General features: G+C 43.8%; 1 protein-coding gene across 1 annotated transcript in view; it reads left to right on the top strand.

Moving 5' to 3' along the window:
• The first annotated feature begins 6449 nt into the window (after positions 1-6449).
• Positions 6450-21465, top strand: part of DENND2C (DENN domain containing 2C) — a 61636-nt gene continuing 46620 nt past the window's right edge. Inside the window, exon 1 of the mRNA XM_060277162.2 lies at positions 6450-6568. The gene's annotated coding sequence lies outside the window, so the exon portion shown is untranslated. The remainder of the gene's footprint in view (positions 6569-21465) is intronic.

The following is a 21465-nucleotide window of genomic DNA, read 5'->3' as shown; positions in this document are numbered from 1 at the left end:
TAGCAGAGTCAGTTTCTGTTTCACTCTATCCCACCAGATTTTCCCTTTCCCCTCCTGGCTGGCACTCAACATTATGTGGCTTCTAGACAGGGGCAGCCCACTCACAAGGAGGGGTGAAGCATCTGCCTCAGGCAGTGGAAGTGTAAGAGGTAGTGTTCTGCCTGCCACACTGCTTCCGCTGCTAAGAGGGGGGCATTACAGCATGCCATCGGGGAGAAGCTGAGTGGCAAGGCCTGAGGAGTGTTTCGACTCCCGCCAGGTTCGGTGGGAGCCGGGATGGTGGTAGGAGACATTGGGGTGGAACACAGTGGGAGGAAGAACAATTCCTGTTTCCCTTCATGTGCCGAAATGGGATGGGCCACCCCAGCCTCTGAGCACCCTCTGTCCTCACCAAGCTATCTTGTTTTTTGTTTTTAAATGTTTTGCACTTTTCATTATCCTCATCCGTTTATTTATTTGTATGCCACTTCCCCATAAGATTGCGCTCAGATTGCCTCACAACGTCGAATGTACAGTATAACAATTCAAAACATTAGAAACAATTATAATCATAATATTGATAAGTACAGAAAAGCAATCCGTACGTCATGTAAAACAATACGAATGATCTATAACCTAATTCAACAGTTTAAACTAAGCAGCGTTGCATAGGACAAATTCATTTAACAACTGAAACAGAAGAGAAAATGAAAACAATACAAAAATAGCGTGGCATAGTGATTAGAGTGTCCGACTAGGATCTGGGAGAGCAGAGTTCGAATCCCAACTCAGGCATGAAGTTTGCTGGGTGACCTTGAGCCAGTCACTGCCTCTGAGCCTAACCTACCTCACAAGGTTTTTGTGAGGCTTGAATGAGGACGGGAAGAACCATGTACACTACCTTGAGCTTCATAGAGGAAAAGGTGAGAGATAAATGCAAATAATAATAATAACAATAACATATTTCTGTTTTGTACTTCTGAACACCCGAGCATGCGGTTTCGCAGGGCCTCCATTTTGGCTGCAGTCCTCTTAGCACTCAACCACCTGAGCTCAGTATTAGTAGGGAATATACGAAGTATTACATTTTCCCAGGTACCAAGCAGTCTGTAACCTTGACTGGAAATGTATAACAAAGTGCTTTTTTGCACTGGTAAAACTAATTGTGAATGTGCAGAAAAGCCCATGGTATGTTTCAGCTGTGATCAGATTGTAAAATCATTTCTGACAGCTGCTCTAGTCTCTCTGAACTGTCATCACCACACAAAGTACCTGTTGCCCCAGATTCCTTTGTCTATATTCAGAGCTCTCATAATAGAAAGTTGCTCTCATAATATAAAAGTTGAAGGAAAATGGGAGGGAAACTTGAAACATCAGTTATATAATTTATAGTCGTCTTAGGTTTCTGAATTGACGTGGGAAATAAGTGAGGACTAGTGTGGTGGCATGATTCAAGTGTCTGCCTGGAATCTGGGAGACCAGGGTTCAAATCCCCGCTCAGCTACAAAGTTCCCTGAGTGATCCTGAGCCAGTCACTGCCTTTCAGCCTAGCCTACCTCACAGCGTTATTGTGAGGATAAAATGGGGAGGGGAAAATTCTGAAAACACAAACAGGATGTGAGGCCAAATGGCAGTGAAATCCTTGGAGTACACATAGAGTTAGCACAGATTCTGTCTCTTTCATTCCATGGCTATGTTGCTTTACAGTTTTGAATTTTCTCTATACCTGGGTGTGCATACATGCGTGTGTCTGCAAACACACATATTCATCATGCCACTGATGAAGTGAGATCTAATCCATGAAAGATTTTGTTGCTGTTGCAGCTGTCAGCTACCTTACTGGCTGATATTTCATAGTTGCACATTGCCACCTGCTGACTGCTGCTGCTGCAGTAACACACAGAAGACTGAGTTCACTTTTTTGCTCAGAAGGTTGGATGGTACTGAGGGCCCAAAAGGGGCCAAAATTAACACTAATGTCTCAACAAATCAAACTGATCTGTAGAAAATGTAACTTGAAAAAAGAGACACTGCACATACTTTTGTAAACCAGGAAATCTTTAATAAAAATAATTTTTTTTAAAAAAAAGGGGGCCAAAATTCAAGACCATTCCACATATTGTGGGTGATTAGTGCTAATGAGTGGCAAAACAGGAAAACCTCAGAAGTTTTTTGTTTACTTGTAGTGCTTGAAAAGATAAGTGTCCTACCTTCTGGACATCAGCGTTTAGCTTTTGTTTTTGAAGCATGGTCATAATAAGCTGCCCTGTATAATTAAACAAAATCCTGTTTGGGCCTCCCAAACCAAAGCCAAGGAATTCTACTACTAAGGAGATCAAAGGCAGAGGCTTCAAAATAGTCCCCTGGTAGCCCTACAAGTTCTTGAAGACAGCAGAGATCCACAACGAGGGACCCACCAAATGCACCTCCCCAGATATGCAATATGACCCATTAAGGACTTGACTCCCCCTTCATTTTTGTACAAACAGCCCAGGCCTGCTTTACGTTCTGTTGGGAGTTGGAACCCTGGGAACCAGAGTGGCACCAAAACTAGGAGGTTGCAGTCCTGGCACTAGTCAAGTCGACTGTAATTTGTTTTAATTGATTTTAATGTTGCATTTTTAAATGGTGGTGACTCACCCTGGGTCCTTATGGTGAAGGGCAGGTGAGAAATCAAACAAATCACCACCACCACCACCACTTCAAGTCTCAGTCACACATCCAATTCACACTTCACTGTTTGGATAGTGACAAATTAGCAGGCCACCTCCCAGCTCAATGAAAAGAAACCAAAACTGCTCTAGAAATCACAACGCTGGCAGAACATCTGCACTGAGACCGCAGAAGCAAGAAGTCCAAAACCACAGAGTATCTCATAGTATATTTTGGTGTGTCCCCCCCCCCCGGTAGGTGAAAACCTAATTTGTCTGATAAAAGAGGAGTCTGACAACATAGGCTGTTGCTTAAGAAAACTCATGCCACACAAACAAGCAACACCCCCAAATAGTTTCTAAAGTGTACCCCACTTTTCTTCCTCAAATTTAGTCAGGTCAGGGTAATAGACCTTTCCTGGTGCTGGAGCTGCCTCAACAGGCCAGCCTTTGTGAGTCATGGTTTTGCAAAACAATGTTTGAGACTAGGCCATGGCTCCAGGGAACCCTGCTAGCTAGTCATGTGTTTTGCATTACACTGTGACATCTCACACCATCGCTCTAAACCAGTGGTTCCCAATTAGCTAATTACCGAGGACCCCCTATTTTGCAAAAGCCAAGCCACAGGCTCCCTACTTTTGAAAATTTAGATACAGTGGTACCTCTACTTACGAATAACTCTACTTACGAATGTTTCTACTTACGAACGGAGCTCCACCCGCCATCTTGGATGCAGTTTAGATAAGATTTTTTCTACTTACGATTTTTTAGATAGGGTTGCGAATTTTTTTCTCCCAATGCATTCCTATGGGATTTGACTTACAAATTTTTTTTGACTTACGAATGTGCGTTCGGAACGCATTAAATTCGTAAGTAGAGGTACCACTGTAACTCTATGGTAAGTTACCTGTGCAAAGCAATTTTTTGAAGAAAATGTGAGGTAGCCCCTAATAAGCAATTTTTTTTAGGTATAATCTAAAAAACAGACCATAAAATCTGTGATATTACCACAAATTGCCTATTCCCAGACAGTAGGAAACACTTGTCTCCATTGCTCCATTACAACTGAATAAAAGAAAAGCAATTGTGTCCCTAACTTGCAAGTGTTGTGCTGGAGGAGATTATTGAGAGTCCCATGGACTGCAAGAAGATCAAACCTATCCATTCTGAAGGAAATCAGCCCTGAGTGCTCACTGGAAGTACAGATCCTGAAGCTGAGGCTCCAATACTTTGCCCACCTCATGAGAAGAGAAGATTCCGTGGAAAAGACCCTGATGCTGGGAAAGATTGAGGGCACAAGGAGAAGGAGACAACAGAGGACGAGATGGTTGGACAGTGTTCTTGAAGCTACGAACATGAGTTTGACCAAACTGCGGGAGGCAGTGCAAGACAGGAGTGCCTGGCGTGCTATGGTCCATGGGGTCACAAAGAGTCGGACACGACTAAACGACTAAACAACAACAACAACAATTTATTATTTATACCCCACCCATCTTGGTGGGTTTCCTCAGCCACTCTGGGGATTCAATAGTATTCAAACATGCTATTCCTTACTTGTAATCTGAGATGGAAAAGCATATGGTAACTGAGGGATCTTGCACCTTCAAGACATAGGTGAAGGCTTGGTCAGGGCTTGATAAAGTATTGGTGAAGACTGAGTTGAAAACAGCTAGAATTTAGTAATGTTGGTAATAGTAGTAGTAGTAGTAGTAGTAGTAATAATAATAATAATAATAAATGTTATTTATTTATTTGGTCCTCCTGTGCCCAAGTTTCATCCCTGGCTTAAAGATATTAATTAGTTAAATACACTACTGTACATATCTGGAGTGAGGTTTTTATTCTTGCTGATTACCCAATAGGAACAACCAACTTTTTAATTTATTAGGATTCTGCCGTACATCTGTTTCCTTCCACCCCCAAATGTAGCCACATAGCTTCCCACAAAAAAACAAAACAAAAACAAAAACCAAGAAAACTGGTATTTAGCTGCTGGTATATCATGGTGTTGACAAGAAAGTATCGCCCAGCCCTAGCACTAAAACATCAGAGGGTGAGCTGTTGTGCTAATCATAGTGGCAATTTGCTAAACTAATTCCTGTGTTGGACTTCCAAGATGAGACATGAATCCCAAACTCATGAGGCAAGATTCACTGAAAACCCTGCTTACAAGCAGTGAGAGGGTCCTCAAAACTTGATAGCCGTTGAAAGCAATTAGAAGTTATTTTCAGTTAAAAAGAAGAGAGCAAGGGGAAGGAAGCCCTTACATTTTTAAAAATGACAAGTTTGCACTCTTTCCCCCCTCTCCCCTCCACTCACAACAGCCTTAAGAAACTGTCGGAGGTTTGTGCCCAATCCCAGTTCACTTGCCATCCAGGCCCAGCAACTCTTCCACAAGTTTTTCCCCTGCCAGCAAGCAGGTGCTGGTTGTCAGCAGAGGCTGGATGATCTGTGGAAAGCTTTCATGGCGCAGTTAACAAGATAAGTGAGTCCCTGTCAGGGGATGGTGCCACAGACCCCCTGGGTGTGTTCCACGGACCCCTAATTGGGAACCACTACTTTAAACAATAACCGTATGTTATTACAACGGCTTGCTGCCATTTGCTTCTAATTGGTTTTCCCATTTGCTTACTTGACACTGGGTGAAAGGGGCCTCTCTGCCTTGCCTGGGCCCTCTATCCTGCCTGATGGGTTCTCCCATGGGAAGAAGAGGGAGCATGGAAAGGTATTTGCTAGGCCTAGCAGAGCCTACCTATCTCACAGCTACACATCCAAGGGTGGGTCACGTGAGCCTAACTGGCTGGTGCCTGTCGGTGGGCATAGTGCCACTACAGCACCTGAGGATGAGTCTGCAGGGCGTTTCACTCGTGGGTGTGTGGAACAAGATTCCAGGTGGTGTCAGTGGAAGCGTTGCTCAGATAATTTCAGCTTTGGCAACAAACGAAAAAATTCTTCCTGGAAGTACAGACATTGCTTAAGTGCATCCTTTCTAGGGAGCCATCATAACCTACATATTTTACCGGTAATTGTTTTATATCCATATTATTTATTGTGCTCTAACGTAATAGTTTTTAAATTTAACCCATATATATATATTTGCATATTCTCTATTGCTGTTTATGTCCGCATTTCTGGTCTGTGAGCGTAATAAATCGATTTATTCGTTCATCATAATTATCTGTAGGGTTCATATTCCCCCCCCCCCCATGAATTATGACAGTGGTTGAAAAGCCCAGTTTTTTAAAACAAGACTGGAATATAGCCTGAGGGTTTAAAAAATGCTTTATCTGCCACCTCATGGATGAAAAATGTTCATCATAACCTTGAGCCTTCGAGTGTTTTTCTGAAGACTTTTATAGCACCAGCACTCCCATTCCATGATGCAGAGAAACTGCACTGTGCACGTGTTGAATGTGGACTGTGTGAAGCGCTCCCGTCAAGGAAACCCAAGCGAGCGGCTGCGTGACGATCGGGCTCGGACATCCCAATGCCGAGAAGCCTGTAAAGCTTCAGACGTTTCCTACCCGCGACGGAGCTGCTCGCCTTTCTGTTGCCTGAGACTCATCCTTATTCACCAGCCCCGGGGGAGACGAGGGCGGGCGCGGCGCGAGGCTGGCGGCAACAAGGGGTGCAGCGCGCCAGAATGACCCGAGTCTCCAGCTCTGCAGCGCAGCAGGGCCAGCGGCGCCCACGTGTACCGCGGGGTGGGAGGGGGGGGGAGAGAGAAGTAGAGTAAGCGGGAGTCCATATTAGGCGAGGCGAGGGCGGGGCTTGACGGCGGAGCGACGCAGGCGCTAGCCAATGGGGGCTTGGCCAAATGTGCCAGCTCCGGAGAGCGCGTCTGGTCGCTGCTTGCAAAGTTGCGAGCGAGCCGAGGAGCACGGAGTGGAGTTGGCCGGTCGGGAGCGCGGGTGCCTCCGCTGCCGTCATGGGAGCTGGTGAGTGGGTGACGTGGGCGGCTGTCTGCCTCGGGGCCCCTTGGAGGAATCGCCTGCCTTGGCTCAGAGCTGGTTGGTGGGGGCGCCCTCCGGGTTATTGCCCCCTTGGAGACCCGTTTTGGGCGCTGCTGCCTCCCTATCTCCCCTCCGGGACGCCGAGGCCTCGGGAGGATGATAGGACCTGACCTGCCTGAGGAAAGATTGGGGCCGGCACCCCTCCGGGTCCCAAGGGATCTCCCCCCCCCCCCGCCGTGGGGCAAGACCGTGAGGACTAGACACTCTGGAAACAGAGGCTTTTTGTTATCTCTGTGGGTTTGTTTTGTTTGGTAGGGCTTAAGCTGAACCCTTCCTCTCAACCGGAATCTCTCGTGAGTGTTAAGGAGCCATGGGAAGAAATAAATGGAGGGCGCCCGAGCGTGTGCAGAGTGCCTTCCGAGAAGGAGAGAGAGTGGTAGCGATTTGCAGGGTTCGTAAACATGCCCAGATAAAATGCTGGTGGCTGCTTGGCAGATACTTGGGATGCCTTTATAAGCTGGTTTGCCTTGCTCTTAAATAATCTGTGTAATAGGGTGCGTAACTGGTGTTTTATACATAATAACAGTACTTGTTAATGATAGTACCAAAAGGAAGTTCTAATTTGCACAGCGCATAAACTATGGAATTTGACGTAGTGAGGGCTACCAGCCTGAGTGCTTTCTGAGGGGATTCGACAAATAAATGAAAGATAAGACTAGCAATGGCCACTTGACATGAATGCTGTATATCTCCAGGACTGGAAACCCTGTGACTTTGAATATCACTTGCTGGAGAATATTGGCCAGAAAAGGCTACTGCGTCGTGTTGTGTGGGCTTCACATGGGCATATTTTTGGGCACTGTAAGAAACAGGATGCTGGACTGATCCTTCTTCATATTAGCTTAATTGTAATTGCTCATTTTTGAAGTATTACCAGTTCAGGCAGCCAAATAGGGTGTTATAAAGGAAAATGTTTTGCTATGAGTCTTTTGACTACGGTATTTTTAAACAATCAGGGCACACATATGCCTTGCTAATTTGGGAATTTGTATGTGCTTGTGGTGTTTGAGCTCTGACAGTTCACATGCGTCTTACACCCATGCACACCTCTCCCAAAGATAGTAGTGAGCTCTGCTGTCAGTGCAGGTTGATGGTGAGTTGACTGATTTCTCCAGGAATGCCTTCTGTACTTCCAATATAGTTGGGATCTTGGAATTTTGCTTGTGCATCTAGCCCCAAATTAATAAGAATTCACTGACCACCACAGTGTTGTTGTCAAAGGAATTTTTTGCTAATTCTTCTTACTAGGGTTGCCAAAATGGAAAATGTATCCCAAGTCTACCCTGATATTGAACCCCAGTTCTACAGCATTTTAGGATGCCATATATGCTAATATTCTTGTGGTTCAAGATTGCCATGTGGTCTACTGAACAAATTTTTAAAGTGGGGATTTTCAGATTCTCCAGAATCCTTTCTGAAATACAAGTGCTAGTGTCCTCTGAGGAATATTTGTCACTCTGGATTAAATGGAGGCAGGTGACAGCTTTCTGAGTGAAGGTGAAGCCAACACTCTTTGCTCTAACATCTGTGCAAACTCAAAAGGTTTGGGTTGGAGGAGAGTCAAAGTGTCTAAACAGTGGATCCCACCCCCACCCCCACCCAGCACTGTTTTGAAGCCGTTTCACAGCAAAACCAGGAAATGGAGTAATGGTGTCCTGTGACCTTTTATTATATTTAGGAGAGAATGACAATGGTTCTTTTCCTAATAGAGAAACAAAGGGAAAATGTTGGATCAGGAGTTTTGAATAATGCCGCAACAGCCTGGTTGAGGGGTCAAAAAGGACAGGACTTTTATTGAGTTGTCAGATTCTTCAGCCTGCTGAGGGGGTATCTGTGAGCCTGGACACTAGGTTGCAGTTATGAATGTGAAGGGCAGACAAATGCAAGCAACTGCAACTCTCAATATCGTGGTGGTAGAAAAGATATATTGTTTTGCTGTGTGGAACTTTCAAATAACAGAGGAAGTACTGAGGTTTTTCCTTGCTTTGGGAGATTTTTACAGGAAAAGATGTGAGAGTTTTCTGTCCTTTCAAAAATGCAGAAATATTTTTTCTTTCTTTTCATATGTACACCTGCCAGTTAAAAGAAATATGGGGGAGATGGAGGGAACTCCCTGTTTTGTTGGCACTGGATTGGCTTGGAAAGTCAGATCCCTCTCTCTCTCTCTCTCCTTCCATTTTTGACCCATTTCAAGGTTTGAGGTGATGTTGTAGTACCATAGATCTTCTTGAAGATTACCGATGTCAGAAACAGGTAAGGTTATTTGCTATCTAAATTGCAGACCTGTACGCATGTCCTTGGGAATAAGTCAGCATTTATTCCCGTATCAACTTCCCATTCTTTAAGATCTGTTGTTTACTTTTTCCATGTTCCTCTTCCATCAGAGGTGCAAATACCATGTATAAGGGAGAGGGCTTTCTTGGCAGTGACAACCTAGTTGTGGAATACCCTCTTCAAAGAGGATCACTTGGCACTAACACGGCTATCGTTTTGGCAGCCAGACTTGTAAATAAGCCCACAAAAGTTGCGAGCCCGCAAAACCTTTTTTTAAAATAAAATTACCACCGTGCTGCAGACTAGCAAAGGGGATGGAGATAGTGCTGTCCCTCATGCAGTAACCCACTACATTTTTGTGCTAGGTACACAGGAGGGAGAGACAAAGCACTTTGTGCCTCCTCCACCAGCCTGCACACCCATCTGCAAGCAATTCCATGCATATTCCTGCATCCAGTTCCTTCTAACCTCACCTCTGGCTACCAGGCTAGTGTTTAAATGCAAAGCACTCCCTAATTAAAAATAAATATCAGATGTTTTATTATATTTTATTGACTTAATTGTGCAAGCTGTAGTCTCTTTTAAATTTTATCTGCTGTTTAATTGTATTTTTATGCTGCAAATACTGCCTAGAAGTTAGGTATGATGGAAGGGTGGTATTAAATCATTTGAATTTAATGAATAAAGTCCCATTTGATTACTGGGAAAGAAGTCTGTAAATGTACAATGGATCAAAATATAATTGGACAAAGTAGTTTATCATTTTTAACAATTATCTCCTTGCTGAGAGGTAGAGCAGAATTATTGGTACTTTTGCATTTGGAAACTGAGACTGAAGAGAGAGTCTATGAGTTCATAGTAGAGTCTATGAGTTCATAGTACAGTGAAGATTCAAAGCTAATTTTCCTGGGTCAAGTCTGGCTGGCTTTTGTGTGCCCTTTTGAAATAGCCTGTGAAACATCCTTCATAACCACCATTTGTTTGTAGCTTTAGCAATATTGTGTTTCTGTTGTGGGTGATGCCTGCATTGTTGCTTTATCTCTTTCATTGGAAAACTGGTTTGTTCATCTGCGGAGAACACTTAAAATGGCAAGGCTGCTTATCCTGAAAAATGTATTTGCACAGCCACTTGATCTCACCTTCCATTCATGAGCAATTTTCCAGTTGAGTGGCTGTAGTTGAGGTTTGCAGCAACTGTGCTGGGATGACTGGTTTAAAGAACACGCCATTTCTATGGATCGTGGAGGTTCTTCTTCCATCATTAGCTGGAGGTATCAGTCTCACAAAACTGTTAAATTTCGAATTCCGTAAGGATTTGGCAGTCCAGACACAGATTGCTTTGATCTGCCACATCATGGATTGGCAAGATTAACCCCTGCTTAAACATACAGATGTGTTTTACTGGGAATTAGATGCTGTGATGGCTTTAAGTGACTCATGATGGTGTTATGATCGCATTTGACTCTGATATCTATTTTTTAAAAGGTTTGATATTCCAGTGTGATATGAGAAATCAGCATTCAGAATCAGTGACCTTTTATGTGTGCATGTGAAAGGAGACCTGCAAGCAGTGGCTATCTCCAATTTTTGTGTTAGTGTTGAGTGTTTGGATTGTTGGAAGATGAGCTGAAGAAGCCTCTTGTTCTTTTACACCTGAAGCATTGTTTTGGGAGAATGCAGCAACCCTGCATCCTTCATTCAAAATAAGGGTTTCATTCTCACCCACTGTCAAGTCCTCTTTAGAAGTTTGCACGCCTTCAGGGCTGGCCCCAACAATAGGCAGATCGAGGCAATTGCCTCAGGTTGCAGATGCTGGAGGTAGCATGATGGCGGCAGCCTTCCCTGGCCATTTCTTCTCAGAATCCTCTCGGCTGCGTCTCTTGGCCATTTCCATCCTCCACATTTAGGGTACTTGAAGCAGCAATGCTTGCTGGTTGCTGTCCTGGGCTCTCTTTCTGTCTGGCCTCATCAGCTTCTCCCAATACATCACAGAAAGTGCCATTGGGAAGGCCTGTGATTGAGCTTGTAGGAAGAGAGGCAGCCAGGCCAGGCCATGCTCTCCAGGAGGTTTCCTGTGTGTAGATGCATTGCTTTGCTCCTGCTGGGTATGCTGGCACTGCTGCTGCATTGTAAAATCTGTTTGCGTGAGAAGCATCAGGCGTCAGATGGAGCAGTGACCAAGCCATAGTGAAGTGTTGGAGGACAGAGCTGCGCATGTTGTGTATGAACTGTCGTACACCACTCCCTAAGCTAACCTGCTGCTTTCAAGTATGATTAATGATGCTGTCCCATCACCAGTATTGAGGCAAGATTTAATTGTCAGCCCAGGTAGCTGCTGTACATGGAACTGTGGTTTGTATGTGCATTATCTTGTCCTTCATCTTCAGCAGCAAAGTGTCCTGGGCTTTTATACACATTCTTCTATCTTTACCACATTTGCAAGGTTAGGATGATAAGGTTGTTGGATCTGGCCACAGGGCTGGCCCAGGACATTTGGCAGCCCTAGACAAAACTGAAAATGCTGCATGCCGAATCACACACACACACACTCTGTGGTGGGCAAGGGACTAAAAAGAGGTGTGCGGCAGTCAGGCATGCATTTGTGTGGGTGTGCGGGCAGATCCACCGTCCTAGGCAACCGCCTCACCCCACCTCTTGAATACCAGTTTTAGGATACTATTTCCCTTCTCCCATCTTTCACCACATGTCCATCTTCTTGCCTGTAGAGTTAAGCACTCCACCACATCTGTTTAGGGGGATTGATGACCAAAGTCTGACAAAATCGCTTTTGCTCTGTGACCTTCCTTGCTGGTGCAGAGCAGCTGTCGTCTTGTGCTGAACTGTGAGAAACAGTCACTCCAGTATGAGTTCACATTTGCCATTAGCGTGATTTCCTTAGAGGGAAAAGCAGAAAGATCTCCTTAGACTCCATAAACCAGAGCCAGGGAACCTGAGGCCCTCCAGATGAAGTTCTGTTGCATGGACAGTGTTCTGCCCATTAACTACCAACGCTTTCTTGTGAAAGTGCTGTGCACTTTTATCTCTTGATCCCGTAACTACGCTTCAGAAATAAGTGGGTCTTACTCGGATATAAGTGTGCAGAACATTGCAGACAGGTAGTCTTCAAGTGCATGATCTTGCCTTGTGTCCTTGCATGTGTGCACAGAGAGCTAAACAAAAATCTACTCATCTAACTGTAGCTCCTTTCTCTCCTAGCAGGAATAGTTTCGTAGTGATGGCTGTGGGATGAAAGGTTTTGTATTTTGCTCTTAGTATAAAGTGTGTGTTTATTTGCACAGTGAGATGTTTTAAATGATATAGTAGCAACCAAACAGCGTGCATATTTGTACGGAGGGAGAGTACATGGATTACAGAATGGGAAATGTGATTTAAATCAGTTTGATCTTTTCTGAAAAGTTCGTTGCAGCTTGTCTTGGGAGGAGACATTAACCCTAGAATGTGAGGGCAAGGATGATGCTCAGAAGCTGTGCAGGATGACTTTTGTAACATGCTTTCACAGTACCATAAGACCCTATTGTGTTGTGTGTTCCCCTGGGAGAGCCCAGCCCTACACGTTTGTATCGATATAGATTCCAAGGGGTTGTGTTGTCTCAATGAAGTGCTTCCTTTCTGCTGTTTTGTGTCAACTGTAAATCTCTAGGCTCTTTGCCAAAGTATTAGCCTGAATCTGCCCTGGCCTACTGACAGGAGGGAAAGGGTGTTAGCTAGCTAGCTAGCCGGATTGCTTTATATTCCTGTTCATATCACAGCTTGGAGCAGCAGAGAGCCAGCTTTCTCTCTGTGTGGTAGGATTTTCCCTCTTCCAAGAGGCTCATAGCAGAGTGAACTGGGAAATGATACCTCTGTTAGATCCTTTGCTGCTGTTAGAAATAACATATTTTCTGTTTGCATTTTGTTTTCTAATTCATTTTAAATAGTCAAACTTTACACTTCTGGGGAGCAGGATAAGAGAAATTTAGTAGAATTTTCCTTCTCTGGAACACAGTTTTAAACTGGTTCCTCAATTAGCTTTTTTCCTGTATCCTAGAATTGACATTTCTGTCTTGGGGCCAAACTACACATGACATTAATCACTTGGTTTTACACTGAGTGCAGGATTTTTCTTGTAGAAATGTCTAGTGTGGCATTCTGCTGGGGATCCTGCAGTGGGCTGTGGGTGGGGCAGGGTTTTAGCTTTGTCTCTAATGGGATTTTTTTCCTCTGTGCAAATTGCACTTGTGGGGCTCCAGATGTGATCTGTGACTCCAGGGTGTGACAGAGGGTGAAGAGCCTGCTCCCAAGTCCTGCTCAGAATTAGGTCCTCCATTAGGTCCTGGCTGTTTCTGCAGGAAAACCCTCCACTCGAAAGGGAAATAATTTGACTGGCATCACATATCTGTTTAAAACTGTTTTGTTTTTTAAAAATTGTATTTTGCATTACTGTGACCTGCCCTGTATGTATATTTTTGGTGAAAGGCAGGTGAAAGTAGTAGTAATAATAGTTGTTATCATTTACCATAGATTATTATTATTCTGGTTGTTGTTGTTATATTTATATCCCACCTTTCTCCCTGATGGGACTCAAGGAGGCTTACATATAAAAATGAAAACTGCTAAAAACATAGAAAAAACAATTTAACATTGTTAGAAGTAAAACTATATACGTATATAAAATCTATTTAAAACCATACAAATAATCACAATAAAACCAATAAAAGTTTAGTCCTTATTGTGCTACTTCCTGACTGCTATGGGATCAAAGTGGGAACTAAGCACGTTTTTATTTTCTTTGGGTAGTGCCTGAATAACTTAGGTTCATGGGAACATAGGAAACCGCCTTAGTCAGACCATTTGATCATCTAAGTCTACACTGACTGGCCATAATTCTCCAGGGTTTCAAGCACTGAGTCTCTCTCTGCTTTACGTGGAAATGCTTGGGATCGAATAGGGGATCTTCTGCATGCAAAACAGATACTCTACCATTGAGCTTTGGCCTTTCTCCAGTACCCATGGCTTGGCTCGATTCTTTTCACTGCTTGTCACTCCTGTGAAACTGCCTCACAGTTGGGGCTCCTTGGTTACCTGTGAGACGCACGGCCTTTCCACAAAGAGAACTAGAGCTTTGTCCTCAAGCTAAGGAAGTGCTGGAATTCCATGTGCAAGCCAAGGCTGAGGATGCACTGGTTTCTTTTCCTCTGCAAGCAGGTGCCCCTCCAGCCCCAAGCCTAGCTAGGCAAAGGTCAGGCTTGCTGTTCCTGCCTCTGAGCCAGTGACCTACTTTGCAGATGGGAGAGCTGTATATGCTTGTGTATCTGTGTGTTCTGCTCCCTCCTGAGTGAGAGGAAAGCCAGACATGTAGGACCCACCCCTCATTATTAATGTCTGCAATCCAAGCTGTTGGTTTCTCAGTTTTCTGCTTAAGATTAAGAACTCTTTTGCAAGAATGTTCACCAAGACTTCCTCGACTAGGGACCAGAAGCTGCCCCCGGATAAGCACAGAAATTTCCACACAGACTAGGGTAGCCAGGTGCCACAGAGGAAAGGGCTCAGATAACCTTAGATATAATTGTGTAGGAGAGAGCTTTGAAAAAAGCAGCATTCCTCATCTTGGAAGTACTGTGACCTTGCAAGAAGCATCTGCTGAAATCCAGAGAGAAAGAGAATGCAGTTTCTCAGTACAAAGAGGCAGGGACTGGTGGTTACTAGTAGGAAACAGAAAACATTGCATAATAAAGCGCTCTTGCTTTTGGGACACTGAAAATTATTCTGTGGTTACATTGGGGCCAGTTGTTTTTAGCATTTTATCATCTATGGTTGTCAATTTGTTTTTGTTTTTGTTTTCTTTAATCTGACAAGTTTCTTGCCAACCAGAAGGAGCTCAACAGGTGTCACTTTCCTGGATCTCAAAATATCTGTGCAGCAAAAAAACCCTACCCCTTTCGTGGTGGTGGTCACAGAACATTTTGTCAGTGACAGTGGAGAAGGCCATCAACCGTATTTGCAGTTTCACTGAGAGGTGATCCAGTTATGGACTCATATTTTCCACTTTTAGGACACATGTGCAAACTTTCAAATTGAATCAGACCTAGGCGCAATAAGTTCTTCCTATTTCTTTCTAGAGAAACCAGATGTATGGCAGAGCACTGATTAGGTGGCTCTTGTGACAATCAATCACTTCCCTTCCATTTCCTCATGAAGCTGTGCAGTTTACTAATTAGCTGGTCCTTATATGACGCTTCTAAACTGTCATTATGTTTAGGTGGAATTCAACCACATACCAGTAAATTTGGATTAAAGATGACTTGGAACTCTTGCACAACAAGCCTACTTCCCCCAAAAGATCAGAGTGTTTGTGATAAGGAAAGTAACAGTAAAGTCCACTGGAAAGTGTGAGATAAGACAATGTCATTTTTCCTCCCCAGAAATAAGTCAGAATGAATGCTCATTACATAGCCAAGGTTGTCTATTCCCCTTGTAAACATATCAGGGTGAATACTCAATAAATAGATCATTCAAAAACACCAACAGAACCACAGAGTTGAAAGAGGTCTTGTAGTCCCTCTAGGCTTAACACAGGAAATCCAGAGATGGAGCATCCTTAACAGATGTTCATCTTGGGCTTGAAGACCTCCAGTAAAGAACAGTTCACCATCCCTCTAAGTAACTGTCAAGATCCTGTAACCTTCAATAAGTTTCTTCTGATGTCAAATCAAAATTTACTTGTAACTTAAGGTGATTGGAACAAATCCTGTTCTCTGGGCAGCAGAGTACAAGTCGTTGCCCTCTTTTGTCTGTCAGTTCTTCAAGTGTTTGAAGAGTACTATTATGAGTCTCCCTCCTCTCATGTCTTCTCTCTTCCAGGCTAAAGGTACCCAGTCCCTTCATAGGATTTCTTTTCCATACCACTGGCCATCTTTGTTGCTGCCCTCTGGTCCTGTTCCCATTTGTTTATACCATTCTTAAAGTGCAGCACCCAAGACTAGACACAGTTCCAGATGGAGTCTGACTAGTGCAGAATAAAATGGACCTGTTACTTCCTGTGACTTGTAATTTGTGGTACAAGGTCACTCTTCACTGTTACCCAGAACATGCTTCCATCAAAAAATAAAATAGGTTTTTATTAAGGCATCAAATAAACATTTAAATACAGGTGCTTTAATAATGACTAAAACCTTCAGGGAGATGTGAAAATCCACACCGGATTTATAACCAGATACCTGTGTCAGTAGAGGAACAAAGGCAGGGAGAAGCACAAAGCAGGAAAACCCACAGTGACTGTTGGAGGGAGGGTTTATCTTAGTTCTTAATGGGTGTTGCAGGAAATGGAGAGAGTTGCAGGCACTCCTTTCCACCCCCTTGGTCTGGTGGTCTCTCCTTCTCCTGCCCAGCACTCCACGCCCACTGAGCATGCTCAGTTCTCATTGGGCTATCTTTCCTCCTTCCCCCTCTTTCTTGCTTTCCCCCATTTGGGTTTTTGTGGGGTGGGGTGGGGTGGATGCCCCTGTACCCAATCTCAACTACATGAAAAGTTTAAATTTCTCACTGGATGTCTCTGGGCAACGCTCCCTATGTATTTAAAAATAGCTTTTCATTGTGAACCTGGGAGTGACCTTTCCAGACAGTTGGATGGTTCTTATATTCTCTTGTTCCAGCCACTTCCCCCCCTCTCTTTTAAATCCTGCTTTTCAGTCATTCTCTTCTCTCCTCCATTTGCCATTTTTCTGTGTAAGTGTAAATAAGTATACAGCAAACTGTTACAGCTAAATCCAGTCACATACTGCATAGTGTCCTGTATTTACTGTATAGAGGCACAGTGATTTAACCATCCACTGCCTCCTTAAGAACAATCCAGGGTCCCAAGTCAGCCTCCCTCCTTTTCCTTGACCAAGGAGAAACCTTGCTGCAGGCCTGCATTAAGAACCTTGCCAGGGAGCTGCATCAAACCCTGCTAAAAGTTACTGACACCTGTGAGGAGCCTGCATTTAGTTAACAAGGATTCAACAGACACTGCATTGTGGAATTTTGGAATACTTTCCAAAGAGCAGTGAGCTGATGGACAAAGTGGAGGAAGCAAGAGCCCAGAGGGAGAGAACTGGGGCCCTGCGGTAAAAACGTTGGATGCTGCCCAGAGAACGTTAAAATCTGCCTTTTGAAATCAGTGAAAACTGAAGAGCACAGTTAAGTGCTCACGCTTCACTGATTTCCACAGGGCAAGTTCAGCAGGAAAAAGTCAAGCCGTAGATTTGCTTTCTCTTTCCTGCATGGGAAGTTCTGTGGCATTTTCTGCTGTCATGATGTGACGGGGGAGGTTCTGTGGTTGTTGAATCTACTGCGGTCTCTGGCTGTGGGTCTAAGGGCAGAGCGTGTCAGGCGTGTGACGGAACGGGGAGGGGGAATTGATGGGTAATGAATTCTGGGGGAGGAACGTTGGGATTAGAGCCGAAACCAGTTCTGTCCCTACTTAGTGCCCCAGATGAGTCACTCTTCCTGTGCCCACACCTTTGCTGGGGATGAGTGAAACAGGGTGTTTCTTCTGGGCTGTCTATTTACAAACAGTGAACGATATTTTTAGATAAAGTTAAACTTTTATTCCCTCCGGTGGATCAACCATGAGGACGAGGCGTCATTGAGCTCTCCTGGCGCCTTTCGTTGGTTTGGCTTATGATGAAGGCTTGGAGTGCTATTGAAATGGCTCCTGTTTTCTTTGAGACTATTAGTTAGTATAGATTAATGAACCCTTAACATGCTTAGCTTGTTCCCCACGGACCAAGAGGTGAAAGCGTTATTAAAGTTTAAGTACAGCTTCCCTTTTATAGTGCAATGCCTTTCCCCCACTGCTCCTGTGAGTGAATTACCCTGGTACAGTGTCAAGATTCTTTTCGCCATTTGCGTATTTATTAAGTCTCCATTTCAACTCTTATGTATTTTGTATGAATGAGGAAAAGAGAGAGTACTGTACTGCATTTTAACCAGGTGCTATTCCTAAGTGACGTTTTGAATTCCCTTAAACAAGTTGCATCAGGAAAATTATTAGTCTCTTGAAGAAGGTGTGGGTCTAACATGTGTTTAGAGCTGTGTGTGGATAAAAGTGCTAGTGGTGGGAAAATGAGCTGGCAGGGAAAGGATTAAGCATCCTTGTGTAGCTGCCCCTCCTCCGCCAAGCTGGTTTTCCTTTCCTGATCATTCTTCACCAAGCTGTTTTTTTATTTTATTAAAAATAATATTGGGGTGTAATGTATATCCACATGCAATATCTTTGTTGGCTCTAAAGTTCTTCTAACTTTGGTCTTGGTGACTGGGGTCATCTGATCCCCAGTACAGTGGTACCTCTGGTTAAGAACTTAATTCGTTCCGGAGGTCTGTTCTTAACCTGAAGCACCGCTTTAGCTAATGGGGCCTCCTGCTGCTGCTGCGCCGCCGGAGCATGAATTCTGTTCTCATCCTAAAGCAAAGTTCTTAACCTGAGGTACTATTTCTGGGTTAGCGGAGTTTGTAACCTGAAGCGTTTGTAACCTGAAGCGTTTGTAACCCGAGGTACCACTGTATTGGAAGGAAGCCCTTGCAAAATTAGGACTCATGGGTCTTTCAGGTGGGGGTCCTTCAGGAAGGGCAGCTTCTAGAGATGTTTATAAGTTAACAATGATGTTTTGCATTGCCCACCATCCTTTGTGTTGTCCTAGAAGAGGAAACAACTCAACATAGCCCAGTAGGAGAAATATTCCTGAAAGAATTGGGAGGGGAGGAAGAAAATATGTTACTGTATGCAGTGCATCCCACCCCAGATTACTGGAGATAGATGGCTGATGGAGAAAGAAAATGTTGCGCTCTTTCACTGAGAATCTGCAGTTATTATACAGTCTATACTTCCCCTGCCCCACCGCTGTCATTTTTCCTGTTAGTGACAGTTAATGAATGCCAGTATGTTCTCCGTAACAGGACAGATAGTTGGTTGGGGCTTGGTTTACATTTAGAAAATGTAATGTGGGGGAAAAGGTTAACCTCCCCCTGCATGGTCCATATCCCTACCCCCACCCTGACTATCTTTAAAATATATGTAATGACATGGGAGATTTGTGATCAGATCTCCAACATTTCATCTAGTTTAACCCTACTGTATGTTTCTTTTGGCCAAAAGTATTGTACTGTACCTATCTATAGGAGCTTCCAGACTGTTACTGTTTTGGGTGGGTTTGAATTGCATACTGGCAAATTTAGGTCTTGCAATTATAGTTGATTGGGAGGTCTTGCACAATAAACTTGCTTCCCCAAAAGATTGGACTTTTTTCAAGAAGGATTGTGTGAGAAAGTTTTAAGACAATAGCAGTGTGGCTGGACTTTGGTATGTAGTGCTGCAGAATACGTTTGACTGCTTCCTCTTCTCTCTAATCTTGGCTAATTCACCTAATTCCTTGTTCTGGAAAAATGTTAGGTTCCTATATAAATAGTGTGAATCCATCTGAGTCTTTGTTTCACAGGTTTTGGTTTCCAAGGCTATTGAATATTTATTTTGGGTGGACAGTCTTCTCCACTTTGGACACGGATACATTGTGTGTGTGTGTTATGTATGGATCTGTTTAATAAGGCTTCAAGTGGGGAACTGACACATTTGTGAGGTTTTGAAGTCGGGGGTGGTATTCAACTAAATTTTATTCAGCATGGACCCACTGAAATTAATGAAGGTGGCTAAGTTAGGTCCATTCATTTGTATTTAGTAGGTCTTAACTGAGTAAATCTTAGTTGAATACCACCCTGCATTTTCCAAATGATGAACCTTGGTTGAAATTAGACAAAGCAGTTCTATAACATTACCTCCTTGCATTTCTGAGAGGAACCTGCTGCAAAAGAACTTGGCCTTTACCCAGATAACTCTGTTCCTGTGACTGCCTCAGCCCACATCCCACTGATTGATGGGATGGAAGAGTTGTCTCAAGTCGGCACTCATGTAGTAATCGGTGCATCCCTGGCCACATTGGTGCACTTTCATCAGGCATGAGTGATAGATACTGTCATTTCACTATGGCTGTGTGATGCAAGCCTCTTGTTTACAGTATTTAGCAATTCTTGATACTTGCAACTTGAAGATGCATCACAGGAAGTGCTGTTCAGCTCATTCCCTTGCCTGGGCTGGCAGAGGTGAATTACGTGCTTCAGAGCCAGCATTTCTCTTCCTTGATTCATCCATAACCAGTCATCTTCAGCATTTGATTTCACTCTTTCCCTACCCACATGGGGCAACAAATGTTCCACTGAGAGGTTGTCTTGGATTGATACCAGCTTAGCTGAGGACTTTTTCTTTTTTTTCTTTTTGGTTGGATTTGATGGTCACTAAAAGAAACTGGGACCTTTGTTCCTTGAAAAGGCAAGTTGGGATGACTCAGATATTAGCAATGGTAGGAAGTCAGTGTTGGCTTTTAAAGTGCTGAGGGTTCTTCTGATGCTGTACTTATGCAAGGTCAATGTAAAGCATTACAAGATCCATGCTACATGCCCTGATTGGTTAATGTTGTGGGCACATTCATTGCTATATACAGTTGCTAAAGTGAAGAAGATATGAACCAAGTCTCAGTGCCTGGGATGGGCGATCATTAACAACTTCAGGTAAAGTAAGGGTAGCCAACATTTGTGGACCAAGGGCTGTCCTTACCCTTGGCCAATCCTCTGGGGGCCGCATGCCAATGATGGGTGGGGCCACTTTCACTTGCATATACAGTGGTGCCTCGCTAGACGAAATTAATTTGTTCCACGGGTCTTTTCTTATAGCGAAAAATTCGTCTAGCGAATCCCATAGGAATGCATTGAATGTTTTTGATTTTTTTTTTGCCCATAGGAACACATTAATTGAATTTCAATGCATTCCTATGGGAAACCGTGATTCGCTAGACGAATTTTTCGTAAAATGCATTCGTCCAGTGAGGCAACCTCCGCTCGAAAAATCCTTTCGTTAAGCAGAAATTTCGTTAAGCAGGGCATTCATTAAGCGAGGCACCACTGTAGCTTGGGACCGATGAGCAGGGGCAATATTATTACTCCATCTCCACTGATCAAATGATCAGTCTTAATGACTTAATGAGGAGTGATTTGCATCCGTGTCAGGATGCTGGGTTTCACCCACCCCAGTGCTGTATCTCCTCTATTTTTTCCACCTTATTGCTGCCACTGCCAAACTCGGTGAGGTCTTGAGAGGATCAGAAAAAATGTGCTTTTTTGGGGTGTGTGTGTGTGTCAGATTAGGTTCCTGAATTGTGAATTAGCCACTCCTGACATAAACCATTAATTGTTGAAGTTAAGTGGGTATGGATCAGTGAGTGCACTGAGAGCCTTGTATAAACTGCTCAGAGTTTTCTAAAGGAAGAGTGGGTTATAAGAATAATAAATAGAGGAAATGCATTCTGCTTTGTGTAGAACAGGAGTGGGGTGAAGAATCTGTAGGTGTCCAGCTCTTGTTGAACTCTAACTCCCACTGCCCCCTCCAGCACTGCTAATGTTCAGGGATCATGGAACTTGTACTCTAGTAACATCTGGAAGGCTGTCGGTTCCCCATCTCTGAC

Source organism: Zootoca vivipara, chromosome 7, assembly GCF_965207765.1.
Source record: "Zootoca vivipara chromosome 7, rZooViv2.hap1.1, whole genome shotgun sequence".
Lineage (NCBI taxonomy): Eukaryota > Metazoa > Chordata > Lepidosauria > Squamata > Lacertidae > Zootoca > Zootoca vivipara.
Note: the sequence above shows the minus strand (reverse complement) of the source record. Positions and strands in the feature narration are given on the sequence as shown.